This window comes from Neodiprion virginianus, chromosome 4, assembly GCF_021901495.1.
Source record: "Neodiprion virginianus isolate iyNeoVirg1 chromosome 4, iyNeoVirg1.1, whole genome shotgun sequence".
Classification (NCBI taxonomy): domain Eukaryota; kingdom Metazoa; phylum Arthropoda; class Insecta; order Hymenoptera; family Diprionidae; genus Neodiprion; species Neodiprion virginianus.
In genome coordinates this window covers 33,164,927-33,182,731 of record NC_060880.1, presented here as the reverse complement: position 1 = coordinate 33,182,731, position 17,805 = coordinate 33,164,927, and the positions used below count along the sequence as shown (strand labels likewise).

The window sequence follows — 17,805 nt, the reverse complement described above, 5'->3', positions numbered from 1 at the left end:
CATTTATTCAATACAAATATGAAAGCGGAGAATTAGGAACGGAAGAAAATCGATGAAAGATAAGTTTTTACGTATCTGAGGAATTTATTTTTTCATAAGTTGATTTTAACAAGTATTATTAAAGCACCGAAAACTTACATTTATACTAAAATTAGCCGAAACAATAAATAAACGTGTTGCGTTTGGCGGATACGTCCTTTCAGCATCAAAATATATTTTTATTCATCACATTTATAAATGGTATAAGGTCGCAGCAGCTATTTTTTTTTCTTTTTCCGTAAACGACGCAAACTTCCTTCGAAACATAAGGATTTATCGATATCGGGAAGAATGTAAAAATTTTACGTTTTCTCAAAAAATTATACCGAACATAAGGGTACAAGGTGGTTTGTGGGCACATGCGACCTTACACCGTTAAAGAACGTGATTGTTTTTCGTAAAGTTCGAGATGAAAGGGCATAACCGAAAGTATCTTCGACCTTTTACGGTTAATTAATTCATTTTTCAATTTCAAAATTTCTTAATCTATCATCATGTGTTTTGCATAAATAAAAAGGGGAGAAAATATGCTGTTTTATCCTTACGCATTGTAAAAGCTCGTATAATGGCGCACACGTCCTTATACCGTTGGACATGCGATATGTCACGAAATTGTGATTGGAGTGAATAATTTAGATGTCAATCACTTTTTTTAATCATAAAATATTAATTGACGCGCAAACAAGCGCGCAAAATATCAGGCGTAATTTGTGATCAGTATCCAATGGATTGCAGCGAGTCCAATGCCATTTCCCAGCAGCAGTTATTTCGAGGATCTTGACGACGCATGTCATTGAATTTAGTTTGAATCCAGAAATAAGCAATCTTGTTTAAACCTATTTTTAAAACCACTGACAACCCCCGCCTTGAGGTATAAATAGGAAAAAGTCACCGTGTCGATCGTTTTTTCTCTTCAAATATTCAAGCATGTCTAAAGGAGGCTTTGCGTTCTTCGGAAAATTAGCCAGTGATTCGAAACGCGGGAAGAAAAAACTTGAATTTTTCGTCTCCGAGACGCTATCACTTAACCTTGACGTGTAAATGAAACGTAGTTATTCGGCTACACCGGTACGTCTTCCAAAGTATTATGTATAAGGATTCATGCGACAATTAGGCTCGCATTTACGAGGCTGTAACTTCATTTTACGCCTCGTCTAGCGGACACTATCCACAATAAAAAGCCTACAACTGGGTAACCTTTGCTTCGGCTTGTTCATAAATCAGAATGACTTTATTTTTAAATCTGGGTAGATCCAGTAAAAATCCAGGGATATTCCATCTGGTCTCTATCAAAGGGATCGAGACGTTTTATCACTGTCTCGCAGGATTCTGTAGAAATTCAAATTATGCAGTCGTTTAAACCTGCCTCAGTATCGAGTGTCAATAATGTCAAGTCAACTTTGAATTCAAATATATTTAGGAGTCAATTTACTCTAAGGTCTAAAAATTACGAAGTCGCAAAAGTCCTGAGTGAATTCGTGCGATAGATTGAAGTTAAACTGGATGTAGAAGAATTCGAGTTTTCAGTCGATCAGCGAGACGTGAACGTGGCACGATTAGATATTCAAATGAAACCGGAAACGTGCTCGGCACTTTCTGGAGTGAGCATACCACCGCGTACTTACACGGTCGATTCAATCGTGATAAAATCGGAAGTTCGTTTTTCAATCTGCATAATATTTATTTACACGAAATTATATTCAACGAATAAACGCGCGATCGCGGCGTCGAATGTCGAACCGACGGAATTCTCCTTCCTATCTCCTGCGTTTTGCATTATCATTTATAAAATACAGCAAAGTGGATACTTGGCGAGTAAAAGATTATTTCCAAGCTTTCGTAACATGCACCGCAGGCAAGCAAATCGAACGAGTCTGTAGAGTTATATCTCGTGGCTGATGTGCAAACAATTTATCACTTACAAAGGAGCGCGAATGGATAATATTGACATGCCGACGCAATCAGGAAGCAACTATAAGAGAGACCAGGGATATTCGCTTTCATTTTATATTGAACAAATCGACGCCTATTACGAAAAGTAGCATGTTTCAGGGTGTACGGGTATTAAGTAGTCCTTACCTAACCTACTAGTAATCTTTCTACAAGAGTGTAAAAAAATTGTATCTCATTCGGGATGACTAAATTAAAACGTGCTAGTTTTCGTAAGAAATCTGAAGCGTACCACTTTTCGTCAAAGGCGTCGAAATATGATCACAATTTGAGGTCGGATGTTAGTATAAACAAACCTTTCACTTATACCAGTTACAAGAAAAGTGTACAACAGGATTCAGAGCAAGATATCAGTTTGGTGCCAGATGATGCGATTGCCGTTTGGATTTAACTCGAATTTATTTGATTAGTTGCGTTTGATTGTTACGTAAAGACCCTTCGATTGATTTTGATACATTCAAGGCCACCGGTGTAGTCTGATATTACTTATCGTTGAATCCAAGGGTCCGGACAATAGGCGTTGTGCCTACGGGGTAAATTAACAAGGGGTTCGCCTCGGAGTAATTCGAACTGCAGGGCATAGGATAAGCTTGTTGAGAAAGTATGGGTGAATCGTAATCAAAGGAGACACGGAATTGCTTGCAAGACGAAACGACTGAGAAATTTAGTCAAGAATGGGTCAAGTGACCGTGTCGTTAAGCAGCCACGACATAATATCATATCGACGGCAGCCACAAAAGGTGGCGAAATTCCTACGCAGAGAGACCTTTGTACGGCATTGACGACAATCAACGAAATTTCTGTACCCTCCAGCCAGGGTGGTAAGATAATTAATTTCCGGTGGTTACATCAGAGATATCGCCGTTACGGTGACCGAGTAATTCTCCATTAACACAGAATCTCCTATTGCGAACTTGGTTCTCTTTGTGTAACATGTAACGAGAACGACAAGGTGTTGCGGAAATTTAAAAGGCCCCCCGGCCAATCTTGTCAGCAGCAGCTGTGTGCACAATAATTAATTACGTTACGTGTGTCTGATCCGATCGCAAAAATTTAATTGCCAAAGCGAATACCCGAAGAAATCGAGATACCGACCGAATGCAACAATTGTATAACAAAACGACACATCGACGCAGTAATTTTTACGAAATGTCAACGTATTACTCAGGGTTACGACCACTCTTAGCCCACGAAATTGCGTGTCAATAAAACAAAACGGTAACGAAAGCGGGGCACATCTCTTGATTGGTTCCTGATTGCGACCATGGATTCCAAAAGTGGAGCTTCGTTGACCCGGTTAGTTGGGATAATTGGCGCGACGATGATGCAAAGAGAAGCTGTACCGTTCTTTTGTCAAGAATGACGTGTGAAGAAACCGTATCGAATTTCAGGAAGTCATATGAAAATCTGATAAAACCATCCCAATTTCTATCCATCGAGCCGCATGGATGCTGTAAAATACTCTTTCACCCAACTTCCGAAGTACGATATGGAACAACTTTTTCACCTCGAGAGGCTAATACACTAAATCGACCCTCGCCTCGCCTCTGCACGAAAATCGGGACTCGAACGGGACGTTTCCAATCCATTTTCCCAGTCGAAAATTCAGCCGGAAGAGCGAAATTGGTTCTTGAGACGGCCGTTCGAGAGGTTTCGGATCATCTCGTACAATTTTCACCCTACTCGTATCGTTTGTTGTTCGCACAAGTTTGCATGGGACACGGACCATGGCTTGCGGCCTGCCAGCTGGATTTCCCACCCCAATCACGCCTAACCTTATACAGCTAACCGTAATCAAACAATTGCCGTTCACATACGCTGACAGGAAATATACGAAGCCACAGATAATCTGCAGGTCGTAAAAGAATAATCGAGCAATCAGATACGTCAACGGATGACACCGTTAATTCCTGACGACTGAACGACAAGTTCACCGGCTTGTTGTAATGTCTGCAGTAACCTGCACGATATTGGCCCAACTTATGTACGCCCTGCGTCGATTACATCGTCCAAGGTGATTGCTACATCGGTACGCAGGGTGGGAGGAGGGATAAAGGGATTCGGCAATAGCTCACTTTTAAGGGGGGAGCCTGCTTTAGAGGCTTCAAAAAATCAATTTGTTTTCTTGCATAAATGTCTTCCCAAACTATTCAAGAATGTGTCTCTAAAATTTCAGACGCAAATTCGAAATATTTTCGGAGTTACAGAAGAAATAGTGAGCAAGCATCGAGCAGGTATACGAGCGGTTTTTTGAAGTTTTCAACCAGTTTTTTGAAGAGTCTGAACCAGTTTTTTGGAGTTTTGAACCAGTTTTTTGAAGAGTCTGAAGGGCAACTCTATGGACCAGGAATCGCTGATTCGCGTATTAATGCGGTAAGTTCAAGAAAATTACGGTTTTTTATGTACGAAAACTTTGACGCACGATTTCTCCGTTTTTCATTTTTACGCTTTTTCCTAATTGGCGGGAAAGATAGGGAAGAAACTAAACGTCCTATCGATACGAGACAAATTGCATTGTACTCGGGATTAAATTCTCTTCTAGTTGAACCTGAAAAACCTTGAGAAAGTTAAGATTAACCCACTTTTTAAACGATCTAAAGTGAATTCTTTTCCCAAGAAAAATGAATTTTTTTTTTAATTTGCGAAAAATTGTTGAATTTTTCACTTTTTGTGGAATTTTCTTGGTTTAACTAGAAGCTATACTATTGAGAAGTAAAAATTTTTTTGGTTTCTTTGTTTCAGATGGAAATTGCGACCTGCACCTTTCCCGCCGCACGACAAATGCATACTCGAGACGCCTCGATGAAATGCTTGTACCAGGCATAATATGACATGTATCCTAATGAAAAAATTCTAGAAGACTGTTGAAATACATAACAATAAACCCTGAAAGTTTCGTTTTAATCGGATATTTCTTTCCTTCCCAAAAAAATCCTCGAAAAAACCGATTTTTTGAAGCCTCTAAAGCAGGCTCCCCCCTTAAAGCACAGATTAAACGCTGCCAGCGATGCGGAGCATCGGCGAACCGAAATAACCCCCGACGATGGGGAGGGCGAAGAGTGCTTCTGCATGAAAATCGTGGCACGATAAGGCGACGCGATGGTGTTATATATAATAATATGTATATTCGGTCCATCGGTAACGAAGGGGGGCGGAAAGGGTCGGAGACGAAAAAAACGAGAGGCCTGATTGAGCCGTTTTTCCTTCGCATAGAATGTCGCATTGGTGGTTGAAATTTTCAGCTCTAACAAGGAGCCATCGTTTCCGAGAAGTTAACTTCGTTGGCATGCCTGCAGCAGCCGAGGGAACGGGATCCTCAATTCCGACGGTCCTGATACAGGCAAAATCAACTCGAACAGTTTCGAACTGCGATTCGAAAGTGTAATAACCCGGCGTCGTTAAGCTGAAATTCCAGCATCGCGTATCCGGAAATGTTTAAAGTTCTTAGCATTCATACATTTAGGTGTACCGAAAGAGAAGAAAAGTGGAAACGACTTTTCGTTAACGATCGAACGCGATTTCATTTCAGGCATTAATACAGTAATTTTTCAAGAAATTTATAAAAACTGTTGGATAAGTTTTACTTGTATACGTTCGAGTAACTTTTCCATTCAAAACTTAATACTCCGGAAAAATTTTTAGCTGTAAAAATTACTTTATTTTTTCTTCTAATCTTCTAAGGCTGCCTGTTTTATTGCTTGTTAACCCACCAGTTATGAATAATTGTAGTCATTTTCCACAACAATATTATGAGAATAACACAGTGAATTTTTATCGCGAGTAAAACTGCAGCTTCTGCCGAAACTCAACCAACTATTACGGAGTATTGAATACGAGATTGCGACGTCCAGTCAGCCGGTTTATGAGAAAAAAAGGGAAAAATTTGAATGACTTGTACAGAAACAGGACTAGCTGGTTTTGCCAAGTTTGATCTCAGATACGCGTTGACCTTTCTGTTTTTTTCACGGAGTAGTCACAGGTTTTGAAATAGAAGAATTCGGGCTCGAGGATGCTAATCGGTATACGTCGTGTTAATTTATCATGTTCATGTTTTTGGTAGTTAGAAGACACTAAGATCATTAATATACGCTATTTGAAGGAGAAGATCTTGGCAGTGATAATCAACGAGGCACAGATGGCGAGTTGGACACGCAAACGTACGTGTGACTGCATCTCCTTTCACAATCTCAGGAAGCCATCGGACCGTAGAATAACGATCATTGGCAAAGAGGGCAAATTACAGACGAAAATTGAACGAAAGCTGTGCGGAAAAATTCCGTTTTTCAAGTAAATCCTCCGCTGATTACAAAGGTTACCCGAATATGGAAAAGCTGGGATAATCATAGACGATTTTCCAGTTTAAGTGAGAGCTTTCCCGTAACAGAATACTCGACTCTTTCTGCGTTTTATATTTCCTTATCATCGCAGCGTACTGCGATTAAAAGAAGGAAATCACGTTGAGTCCATACTCAGCATTGGCGTTGGAGATATATAAATTGAGAAGCTGACGAAGAACCGACGTCGCAACGGAATAATCCACTTTCTTCGATCGGGAGTGTATCTCACCGAGAAATTGTAACGGAAGTTGGAAGGGGGCGAACGACTTAAGTAATGCTATGGAGACTGAGTGAAAAGCTCTCGAGCAATTTAGACAAAATCTTCTCAAGAACGTCGGGTGATCTGCAGGCGGCAGAAGTGTGGAAAACTTTCAAACGGATCGGCAGGAAACGAAAAAGGGAGGGAAGTGTGAAATACCCACAAATCCTTTGTGGCTCGAAAATTTACTCCTACAAAGACACCCTCTCCTTTCCCTTTCTGCGGAGTACCAGAAATTCATCAGAACTTGTTCAAAGCGGCCTTTCTTAACCTTCCAACAGGAAGAGCTCGTACAGCGTATAGATAGAAGGTATAACGCCCCCGCATCGAGCATCCGGAGTCATGAAATTGTTTACGAAAGTAAATAATCACGGGAAAAATCGTTTGGTCGATCAATAGGAGCGGCGCAAAATATTTCGACGGTTCCTTTTGTTGGTTGAGTCAATTTTTCGCGTCAAATTTCGATAATTCAATGCAGGTTGGCTCCGACGATATTTCCCTCAACTTAATTATTTACTTATATAAACTGGACGTATAATATGAATAATTTCAAATGGTAATATTTTCAGGAATCACGAAACGCTAAGAGGATCTCCCGGATATTGATCAGATTTCAGATTTTTATGTCGTAAATTGTGCGTTCTCTTTTTTCTTCTCTTCCAACATCTCACAAGTCTATAGAATTTATTTCTCACCGTCGAAATCGGTGGAAGAAAAAAATTACTTCGGATCCGTCATTACCAAGTTCTATCTACAGATTGGTGGAACGGAACGGAAAGGAACGGACTAAGAGATAAAGAAGGTGAACGAAGATCGCACAAGCAAGAAATACTCGGTGTAGGCACATTATACATAGAATTCCTTACACTGAAACATCTTTATACCCAAGTTCTTGAGAGCGACCCTCCAAGAAGCGTGAAATTGGTTGAAACTTGAAGGGAATCTGAATACCGAACATCGGGGTCGTTGATCTTTTCGCATTGACAGGCCAAAACGCGTTTGTAATAATCAGGAGCGGCTTTGCTGTTTCAAATTCCATCAACTTTCACTCACGTCATAAGCTCGCGTTCAATTTCTAACAAGGTAATTGAAAAGATCTCTGATTGCGTAATCTTTATGTACAAATCCGACCTAACCATGCCGGTGGATGATGAATTTCCGGTCCAATCTCGGTTCGAAAGAATTCCTGGACAGTTATCTATGCCCGAATAATTTTCCGATAGTTGAAAATAGTTGTCTTGATAGGTACGTGGAAAATTATAGACCCAACTGACGCAAGATGATGGAAAAGAAGTGAGATTGGCATGTGTGTAAAATGTTCTTTCACGCCCGTTGATTGTCATACGTCATGTGATCTCGACATATATTCACGGTAACTGTTCAATTGACGAATAATCACCTGTGTACACCCGAAAAATATATATAGGTTACTCAAGCTCTATTTCTTTAGTGACGTAGAAGAAACCGTTACATATACGTACGTTTATTTTATGTATACATTATACGTACATGCCGTGAGTGGCACAGTATGACTGTGATACGTAACAGTAGCAACGAGGGTAATATTCAATTTTTCAATAAAATTTCGAGTACTTGAAATATGAAATATTTTCGAAGTAAACCAAGCATCGTCACCTTGACACTGGAAGTGTTATTGTACCAATAACTAATAACTGCAAAGAAAAAAAAGGCTGAGCCTGTAATCAGAATTATTGGAGATACATTCAACCGCCTTTTACACTTTCGCATAGTCAAGGATAATTATAATTATCCGTCAATGGCAACCGTAAAGTGCAAAACTAAAAACGGATAATAAGAGATCGTGACCAGTCGCTTAATGTCCTTTTTAATTGTTGATACTTATGTTAATAACGTGAAGCGCGACGTGACGCTGCCGCCAAAACAGCGACAACAACGCGAGTTCCGTTCAGGACACGTACGTACATCCATCACCTTCTTTTTGCAGCAAATCGCCAATTCACAGACGACAGGTATCGCTTAGGGGAGAACGAAGAAAAAAAAAATAAAAATACGAACACAGATTTATCCGAAAATACCGACTGTCAACGGGGGAATGAAATTAATAGCGAAGGTGGTTTTTTGTTGTTTTTTATTTTCCCGCATCGATAGTTCTTATCTAACAATTTTCAGGCAATAAAAATTCGAGCCGCAAATTCGTTGATAGTTAACGCGACTCTATAAAACAACACAACTAATCTTATACGGCGACCAGATGTTGCGACGCTCTATATATTCTTGGCATAAATTTGTTTCAGGTGACGTAGGGAGTAACGATTAGCGGCCAGCCGGCCAGCCGCACGTGTTTTCCCCGCGTGATATGTTTATCCCTGGAAAAATTCGGCACCCTTTTTGCTTCCACGTCTGGCTTGTGGCACGAAAAGCCTCCGTGAGTCATGAAAATGGATACGAAAGTTCTATTCTCATTTTCTTTAAAGAACGAGCAGCGCCCGAGTTTCAACGTTAATAAAATACGTCGTCGCGCAATTTCGCGTGATCGGAGGAAACTTCGCGTAGATCTAGGTATAATTCCAATTGATCGAAGAGAGAAACGAACGTCGAATATTTTAAACGACGATACCACCTGTCACGCGACCTCAACAACTATGGATTCCTCGCGCAGTGCTCACGTCGTCAGGGTGGTTGAGAAGGATGAAAAAATACAAGAAATAAATAAATAAACGTCGCACGGAGCTCGAGTCAAAGTAAAAGGGATTGTGCAATGTACGATGGAAATTCGTCATCCACCCACTCCAACTGTACAAATATTGTCATCGGAAGACGCTGCGGTGTAAACGGGTGAGAAAGAAAAAGAGGAGGGGGGAAAAAAAAAACAGGAAAAATAATAAAAGAATAAAAATATAAATGCGTAGCTGTGCCGACCGATCGCCTGCAATAACCTCACTGCAAATTGACACAAACAATTGACTGCCGTTGAAAATATCATCGAAGACATCGGAGTTCGTGGTATGTAAATTTCGTTGTCAAGGTGAGCGAGGAAAGAGCTCTCGTCGACTTGAAAACGCAAAATAAAACGTAGCTGCCTGCAGCAGCTATCAAACGAATCGCGGCTCCGGAGCTAATGTACGTATGGAAGTAGTCAATATCGGTATAGTAGTTTCTTACGCGATAACGCCTTCGTAACAACTGTTCATTTCAAGAAGCACCGGAATCCATCGTCGACTTATTTTAATTGACGTTAAAAGTTTAATCAAATTCGACAATTAACACGTGAACGCTTTAATTTACAAATTTTACGCATCAGATATTTTTTGTAGAGCGTTGAATTATCTGCAAAAATATTTATTTTCCATTATTTGCGATGTATTCGTTGACGATTTGTGAAATTTTAAAGAGGGAAAAATGTTTTTCGACAAAATACTTCGATCTCGGAGCGGACTATTTACAGTTGACGTAGAGAGCTCAAATTTTCGGGGAGTTTATTTATTTTTTTTTAATTATTTTAATTAATAACTATACCTACAAGCATTCGACGATTGGGGGGATGGGAATTCAAAATCAACCCTATCGACACCCTGTTGTTTGTAAATATCTGCACAATTTTGCTAGCCCGAATTATTTTTCGTTCGAAGAGCCGTTTTGATCCGCAAGTCGATTAGTTTCAAAGAAACGTGCGTGCGCTATGGTAGAAAGTTATACGTGTGGCTGCCCTGGTGATAAACGGATTAATCAACCGTTTAATAACAAAACGCCGGGCGTTTTAACGGCTCATTGTTTCATACTCCGCATAGTTTCGGCGCCGTGATATTACCGAGCAATATGTGACGCGGCGCGGCTCCCGCAGGCTAATTAATATTCATTTTTTATACCGACACTCGACTTACACATGTACATTCGTGCGAGTTATATCACACACGAGTGAAACGACGTCACCCGCGCAATTCGCGAGAACTCGCACGTCGAACAACAAAGTTCACCGCAGACCGCGGGGCTTTGTCTCGGCAATCAAGCGGAACCGTGATTCCCTCTTCGCTCGTTCGCAATTTCACCCCGAATTCACCAAATCTCAACCATGATATTATAGAAGGCAGATATTCCCGAGCGAAGATTGATCTACGAAAGCGCTCTCGAATGACTCTGATATGAAATATATTTTTCGATAAATTTCTCTTATGAAATTCCGTAGCGATTCACTCCATAGGAACTGAAAATTTACAATCTCTGTTCGAAGAGCTTTTGCGGCTCATTGGTTGTTGCAGAAAAATTCAAGCTGACGTTGACGAAAAATTTCGAAATTATTCCATCGTGAAAAATCACAACTATCCGCTTCTGGCGAGCAAGATATGATGCGAAATGTTTTACGGTATACAAGGTCGTCAACGTTGAACGAAGACAATTAATCGCAGACCTTTGACATCCGTAAAATTATCGCCTCCCTCCCCACCACCCCCTTCCCAAACTCTCGCGCGTCGAGTGCACAGATCTCGCGTGCTTCCGAACGATGTGTTGGTAAAATTATGAAATACAAGATGAAAAACTAGTTACGTATATTTCTACACCACATGTGTAATACGGTACGCGTTATTATCAGTCGGTCAGCTACCGCTATCGGGACCAACGAAGCGAACGTATTTAGGGTCAACATCACTCGCAGAATGTAATAAAATGACCTATTCCTACATGTAATGTATCTGTACGACATTCTTTATACATCTCAACGAAGCGCGCGTTGAAAACTCTTTCGCAGATCATTGGATTCGTTTCAGAGGGTGGTTTACAATTTTTCGGCTGACGCGGAACTATTGGAGATCAATTTTAAACGCACTTGGATACGCGGTGACGACATAACGAAGGGTTGTAGGTTGTATGCTTGTGTGTATATTCAGCACGGTTTTACACCCATTGCTACAATATTTACCTTGATTTCTTCGTCAGAAATCCTCGACGCACATGCACCGTTTAAATCTGATCATTTTCCCGTTCTTCTCCTTTCTTCGTGTGTGCGTGCGTGTGTGTGTGGGTGTGGGTGTTTTTTTCAACGCCTTAACGTTTCATTGTTTTTCTTTAATTTTTTCTTTTATATTATCATTATGCTGCAGCAGGCACTGTGACTTTTCAAGCAAATTAAATTAGCACTGTATCATTGGCACAAAGCACTACGGTTTAGAAGCGAGGGAATAATAAATAAATATATGGGTATACATTGCAAAACGTATATTATATGTATACGGGGTTGGTGAAAATTTAGGTGAAAACTTCACGTAGCGGATATTTACTATGTACACAGGGGATCTATGTATATTAGTTATTGTTGAACTGAAAAAAGCACTACGTCTGAAAACTCACTCAATACTTTTGCAATAGAAAATATGCGTTAAATTATCAAACTCTGGTGTAAAAAAGAAGAAAAAAATCTACAAAAGCCGACAACCAGCTATAGCCTTGCAATATTGTTAACTGCAACACAAAGCTGTCGATTATACTTCTGGTACGTCGTTTCGATTTATAAAAAATAAGAAAAAAAAAACTACTTGAGCATGTGAATCTGTACAGTGATCGTTTCTTTTTCTTCTCAGTCTTCTATACAGTTTTGATTAATTTATTGGAACATCTGTCATCGAATGATCGAGATTGATAAGTTAAAAGAAACGAATACTTTACTAATGGAAAAGTGCAAAAATAATTTGAGTTTAAAATTCGTTTCAAGTTCAAGTATCCATAGCAATAATAATACCAATAACAATAACAGTGTTTTGATAAATAGCGAACAGAAGTGCGTTTTCAGGTTATACTGAAGTAAGAACGGCTTTTAAACAAAATTCATTTCCCCCCAGTGAAAAAAGCACGTGTTTATAAAAGCACACGGACGCACAGTTGTACATGCATTACACATGTAGAACAATGCGTTATGCGATACACACGACGCATTTCTCTCGAAACACTTTTCATTAACCGCATATTTTTATGTCAAACAATTTATCAGCATGTTACGACGATCCTTGATTACTTTCTCGAAATCATGAATTATATCGTACGTGTATACGCAACGTACACGCGGGGCTGAAATTTGCCGCTCTTTTATACGTCTCCAATTGTTTTTGTTGGTGTCGTTTTTTTTTTTTTTCTCTTTTTTTCTTGTTTTTGGATTTTTGTTTTTTTTTTTTTCTCTTCCCGCTTCGGTATGCTATTTTCTTATGTTGTCAAGATTGCGGCGTAGACGCGTACACGAGGCCGAACTCTGACTGTGGCGTCGTTTAAGGCAAGGCAACTGAATGACGGCCGTCGACGCCGCGGCGTGCTCTGCCACCGAGCTCGAGCTTTGCTCGCGAAGCTTGCCGGCCGTCGACGGAAATTCCCGAATACGAGCCATCGTTTTTTACGTCTGTAAACGCAGGTTTACCTATCCTCGTCACCGGTACGATACCTACGTAGAGCTACGTTTTACGTACGGTACTCGACTACAGTCAATGTCAAAAGCACGTTGCGGTAGGTCCTGATGCGGTATACGTATTATAGTATATATGCAGATCTACCCGATGGGCCAGGGGAGGAATTCCGAATTTCAAAAGTTCCGAAAGCGCCGAATTCCGAACTTTTTTCACGGCGAAACTTCAAGTATTGAAATTAAAATTTCACGACACATCAAAGTTTCGAACGGTCCGAGATCCGACGCTCAAAGTTCCGAAAGGGCATAACGCCGACAAGTCAAAGTTTCGAAAGTGTGGAAATGCGAAAGTTAAAAAATCTGAAACATCGAAATTCCGAATGATCCAAGATTTTCAGTTCTATAAATTTCTGGCTTGGTGGAATTTCATTACTTTGATCTTTCTGTGTTTTGGAGTTTCGATATTTTTACGTTCGGAATTCTCGTCATTCTAGTTTTGGTTTTTCTGATTTCTTACACCCACTCGCTGAGTAAATTACGCAGTGTGAGCGTATTTTAATTGTCGGAATTTTACTCTATGGAAGCTTTACTTTTAGAAATTTTGCTCCATTGTAACTTGAATTTTCGGAATCTTGCATTTCGGAACCTTGGGCCGTCGGGTTTCCGACCGTTCGAAACTTTGTTGTTTCGTAAAAGTTTGATTTCTTTACTTCCACTTTCGTCACCAAATAATTCGAAATTAGGCGCTTTCGAAACATTTGAAATTCAAAACTTCAACCCCGCCCCTATCCGACCAAGTTTATCTTTAAATAGACGATTCCCGCCATCGCGATCCTCCCCATGTTGATTCGTTGTTTCTTTTTTTGTAAACTTTTGTCATGTAATCGGACGAATCTTTGACGTGTCGATGGATATTACGCTTCGAAACACACAAATAAACGTACAGCCGTGAAATTCTAAAACATCCTAAAATATTACTTATAATATGGTAAAAAACTTCCAAGACAACCTTGAACTCCAAATATATGAAATAATTAAATTGCAAGTAGAGTCTAACACCCTGCAGGCTTGTCAAGCACTCTTGACTCGGTTCTTTTCACCGCGCTGTACTTCGTTGTGTATTTCATATCTCTATTTCACACTCTACTTACAAAGGCTTATACGTAATAGGTTTGTTGAACCCTCGACACTTCCGGGGATTCGTCATTTAAGATAGTTACATATCGTCGTTATCGTCCTCTCAATAAATTGTTATAGCAGTCGCAGACTTAAGGGCCCAATTACAATGTCCGGGAACGATTAGAAGAGTACGTAACGCACATTGTTTGACCAGAGATAATATCGATGGAATAAATATGAGTATAAAATGAACGTAATAAAAATACGAAGATATAAGCAACTGTAGTTCCGTCCAATTTCCGTAATATACCGATGCTGTCACGACACGATTACTATTGATATTACATATCGATTTATGATTGCGTTTCAGATGAAACTCACCGATTTCGATCTCTCGGGTCTCTTGTTATACGACGAAAGATTCTGCCCCGATGTAAAGTAAATAATGCTGCGATAGTATCGAGGAAAGTTTCATTTCCTCGGTTCAAGCAGCTGCCTTTAAATCAGGATTGTTTGCCTACGTAGGTTTTCGAAAGGACGAGGAAACGACACTGCCGCGAGCATGCGGGAATTCAATTATTCCCGCAACCTGATTGCAAGCTCTGTAACGATTATATAAGGGTAGTTAATTATCGAGGCGGTGGTTAACAGTTGGTTTCGTTCGTTACGAAATCAATCTTTCATACGTCCGGGGTGAATATCGGACAGGTAATTGCAGAAAAATAAGCCTTGAGAAATTCAGAAAGCGTATCATCAACTTTAACGTATCGAAGTACGCGATGCGTTCTTTCATTTGGAATGTATATAAACATATTTTTGTGCCAGCAAACAAATTCGCACCAGTATAATCGTGCGGCGAGACCGAACCTGATTTAACTAAACATTCAAATACCAAACGTCAAAGTCAAGGCGATCATGCATGTATACAGGTCTACAAATTTCAGAGTCTTAACCCGATCATCGTGGGCCGAAATCGCAAACCTCCCATATTGTGAAACCATGCAAGGGAACGAGCTCTTATCCCCCTAAAAAATTAATATATATACAATTATATACTGTATATAAAATTACTAATTATACTCTCGGGTAGAAATCTCACTTAGAGTCTCGACTCTCCACCCCTCTTCAGTTAGCCGTAGCGAGTGGTCGAATCTCGGTTCGAGTCGAATCGATCCCCCCATACAGTTAACATTTACATTATGACAGACAATAGTTGATGTAAGTTCATCATTTCTCGCTTTTTTGTACTAGCGAGAGTACAATTTTATTTGATATCACTCAAATTACAAAACCATGTCCCTGTGCGTATGTGATTTAGATTGAAAAATGGCGATACGCTCTGGAGACGATGTAGGTGTCGAGCACTTCGCGTGAAGCTGTGAATTATTTTGAGGATGAGAGCGAAGACAACGTTGATTTTTTAGGTACAGTATCTCGATAAACAGTTTTAGCTCAAACAAATGTTTGTATTTTGTACGAAAAACCTCCTACATTCACACCTAAACAGAGTTATGTGTTCGTGTAAAGAAATAAAGGTTACAATTTCATAAAATGATTTCACAATATTTTTTTCTCAAAAAACACGGTCTTGAGCTTTAATTTGCTTTTTTAACCGTTCCATTTCATTACTTTACCTCAGGGTTATGAATTTTTTAAGAAAGTTACGTTTCTTCACGAGTTCATGTGTTTATTGTTGTTTTTATAGTAAATTGTTTAAAAAAAACCTACATAGAAAAATTTTATCGTAAAGCAGAAATCTTAAGTATGATACATGAATTTTTTCCGATTTTTAATTAGACATTTTCGAGTCTTTACGAGCGTAGGGTCTATTCGACCCCCTTACACTTAAGTGGTGCAAAAAAGGCACTACAGTGATCGGGTTAAAATAGATGCATTACTCAGCGGCAGGAAAATGAGTGCTACTGAACCATCTCTTCACAGATAAGTAAATTTTGCGTAAAGAGTTACACCTGAGATTCTACCTATCTATTTGACAATGACATGGTGAATATTGAGAAAAATTCTGCAACACCTGGAAACTGCGTATTAAAAGACTCGCATGGACGGTAAAGGAAATTATTAGCCGCAAAAAAATCCTGCGCTCTAAATATCACAAATTATACCTGTGTTCCAAACATGACAAAATCCAAGTGCAAACGAATCCGGAGGATTCTTAGTCGGTTGTGATTCTGCGCATCCCGGATTCGTTGCACCCAATCCAACCTGATTATTGGAAAAGAAAGTTTAGGATACGGTCAATCCCAACGGTTCTTGTCAGTTTGTCAATTTGCAAACAAAAAAACGTCGAAAATATAACGCGAATATCGCGACGTTATAATACGACAGTAATTTCATGGAAGGATGCGCAAGAGCCATGCCCATGTGGCAGGTGCCGCACGAACCGGGAATCAATCTCGTCTCGAGCGATTTTCTTTTTCTCTCCTCTCCTCTCCTCTCTTCCTCTCTTCTCTTCCTTTTCCTCTTTCGAAGGTGTAAAACCTCCGCAGGTCTCGCGGCATCGGCCGGTGGACGGAAGGCGGGTTATTGTTAGTTAGCGTCGGTCTTCCAGGTTTACAAGAGTGTCAGCCTCGCCCAGCAGCAGCTGCTAGATAAACAGTCTGCGGAAGGTGTCAGTTTTCGACAAACAGTTTTAGCGTACGTGTGGGTAGGTATACAGCCCGCAAAGTCGTTCTCGTGCAGTCGGGGACACGAGGCGGCGAATCGTTTGCAGAATGACGTGTGAGACGAGGTGGGGAAACCTACCGGCTCGGAAGCATTCCCATTTACCATTCTGCACATGAGTTGCCAGTCGTGAAATACCGCGTCAAAGATTGTCGTCGCTCCGCGGTGCGTATGGAAAATATCTACGTGAAATCGATCCACCGCTGAAAATCAGCCTCGCTTATTGCCGATTTATTATAACCATGACGGCATCGCTTTCCGATGAAAGGTATATCTTTGATACATACGTGCGGCACAAATGTATTGGGATCATTCTGAAATCACTTTCTATTACATCGTCTAGTTGACCCAGTCGCTAGTCGTTAACTTTTAGGACCCTATCAGCGCGATGGCAGACAATTTAGCTAGTCAATGAACCGATCGAGCATCGTTGTGATATGTTTGTATGTTTGTATACGGACGTTTTAAAGACGATTGTCATTGTATACATGTGACGACTGTATCTTCGGAAATCGTACGATATCACATTTCAATGGTTCAGCTGAGATTACTTCGATCCGCAGTGCTGGATATTCGAAAAATAGACACTGTTTTCCTCCACGTATTTGGAGCAATTTTGTCGCCGATTCGTCGATCCTTTTCTTTTTATGTTTTTTCTCCCAAAATCTTCGTCGCGGATAGATCCTTCCCATGAACGTCAACCGAAAACGTTTGATAAAACGCCACGTCAGCATTTAAGCTAACGCAGACGACGACTCAGCCTCCTTTCGATAATTTCGGTCGAAGTTCCCTCCGCAAGTTTTTACCAACTTTTCTCCGAGGTGATTTGGGGCTGACGTACATGGGAGAAAGAAGAGCAGGGTACATCTGGCGACGTTATTAACGTTTCATAGTCGGGCGTAATCTTTTAGCAATTTAGGGAATTTTGGGCGTGACTCGCGGCATCGCAGAGAAACCCTTTATGTGGCCCATGACTTTGGTTGATATTGATAAAATCGATTTGGACATTCCCTCTTCCTCCTTTCTGCCCTTGAGAGCTTTTTGCTACGCTCGTG

The 17,805-nt window shown here is 40.3% G+C and overlaps 2 protein-coding genes across 7 annotated transcripts in view; one reads left to right on the top strand and one right to left on the bottom strand.

Moving 5' to 3' along the window:
* Nucleotides 1-17,805, bottom strand: part of LOC124303627 (cAMP-specific 3',5'-cyclic phosphodiesterase) — a 276,613-nt gene that overhangs the window by 189,621 nt on the left and 69,187 nt on the right. The window contains exons 1-2 of one of the 4 annotated variants that reach the window (XM_046761080.1): nucleotides 12,600-12,839; nucleotides 11,483-11,675 (exon numbers count right to left, since the gene is read on the bottom strand). The exons of 2 other annotated variants lie outside the window; for them this stretch is intronic. The gene's annotated coding sequence lies outside the window, so the exon portion shown is untranslated. Of the gene's footprint in view, nucleotides 1-11,482; nucleotides 11,676-12,599; nucleotides 12,840-17,805 lie in introns of those variants that run through there. One more of the 4 variants, XM_046761081.1, reaches the window with a different exon arrangement.
* LOC124303631 (elastin-like) overlaps nucleotides 1-17,805 on the top strand; it is a 98,913-nt gene that overhangs the window by 63,883 nt on the left and 17,225 nt on the right. The window contains exon 2 of one of the 3 annotated variants that reach the window (XR_006907947.1): nucleotides 4,732-4,861. The exons of the other annotated variants lie outside the window; for them this stretch is intronic. The gene's annotated coding sequence lies outside the window, so the exon portion shown is untranslated. Of the gene's footprint in view, nucleotides 1-4,731; nucleotides 4,862-17,805 lie in introns of those variants that run through there. 3 annotated transcript variants of the gene reach the window in all.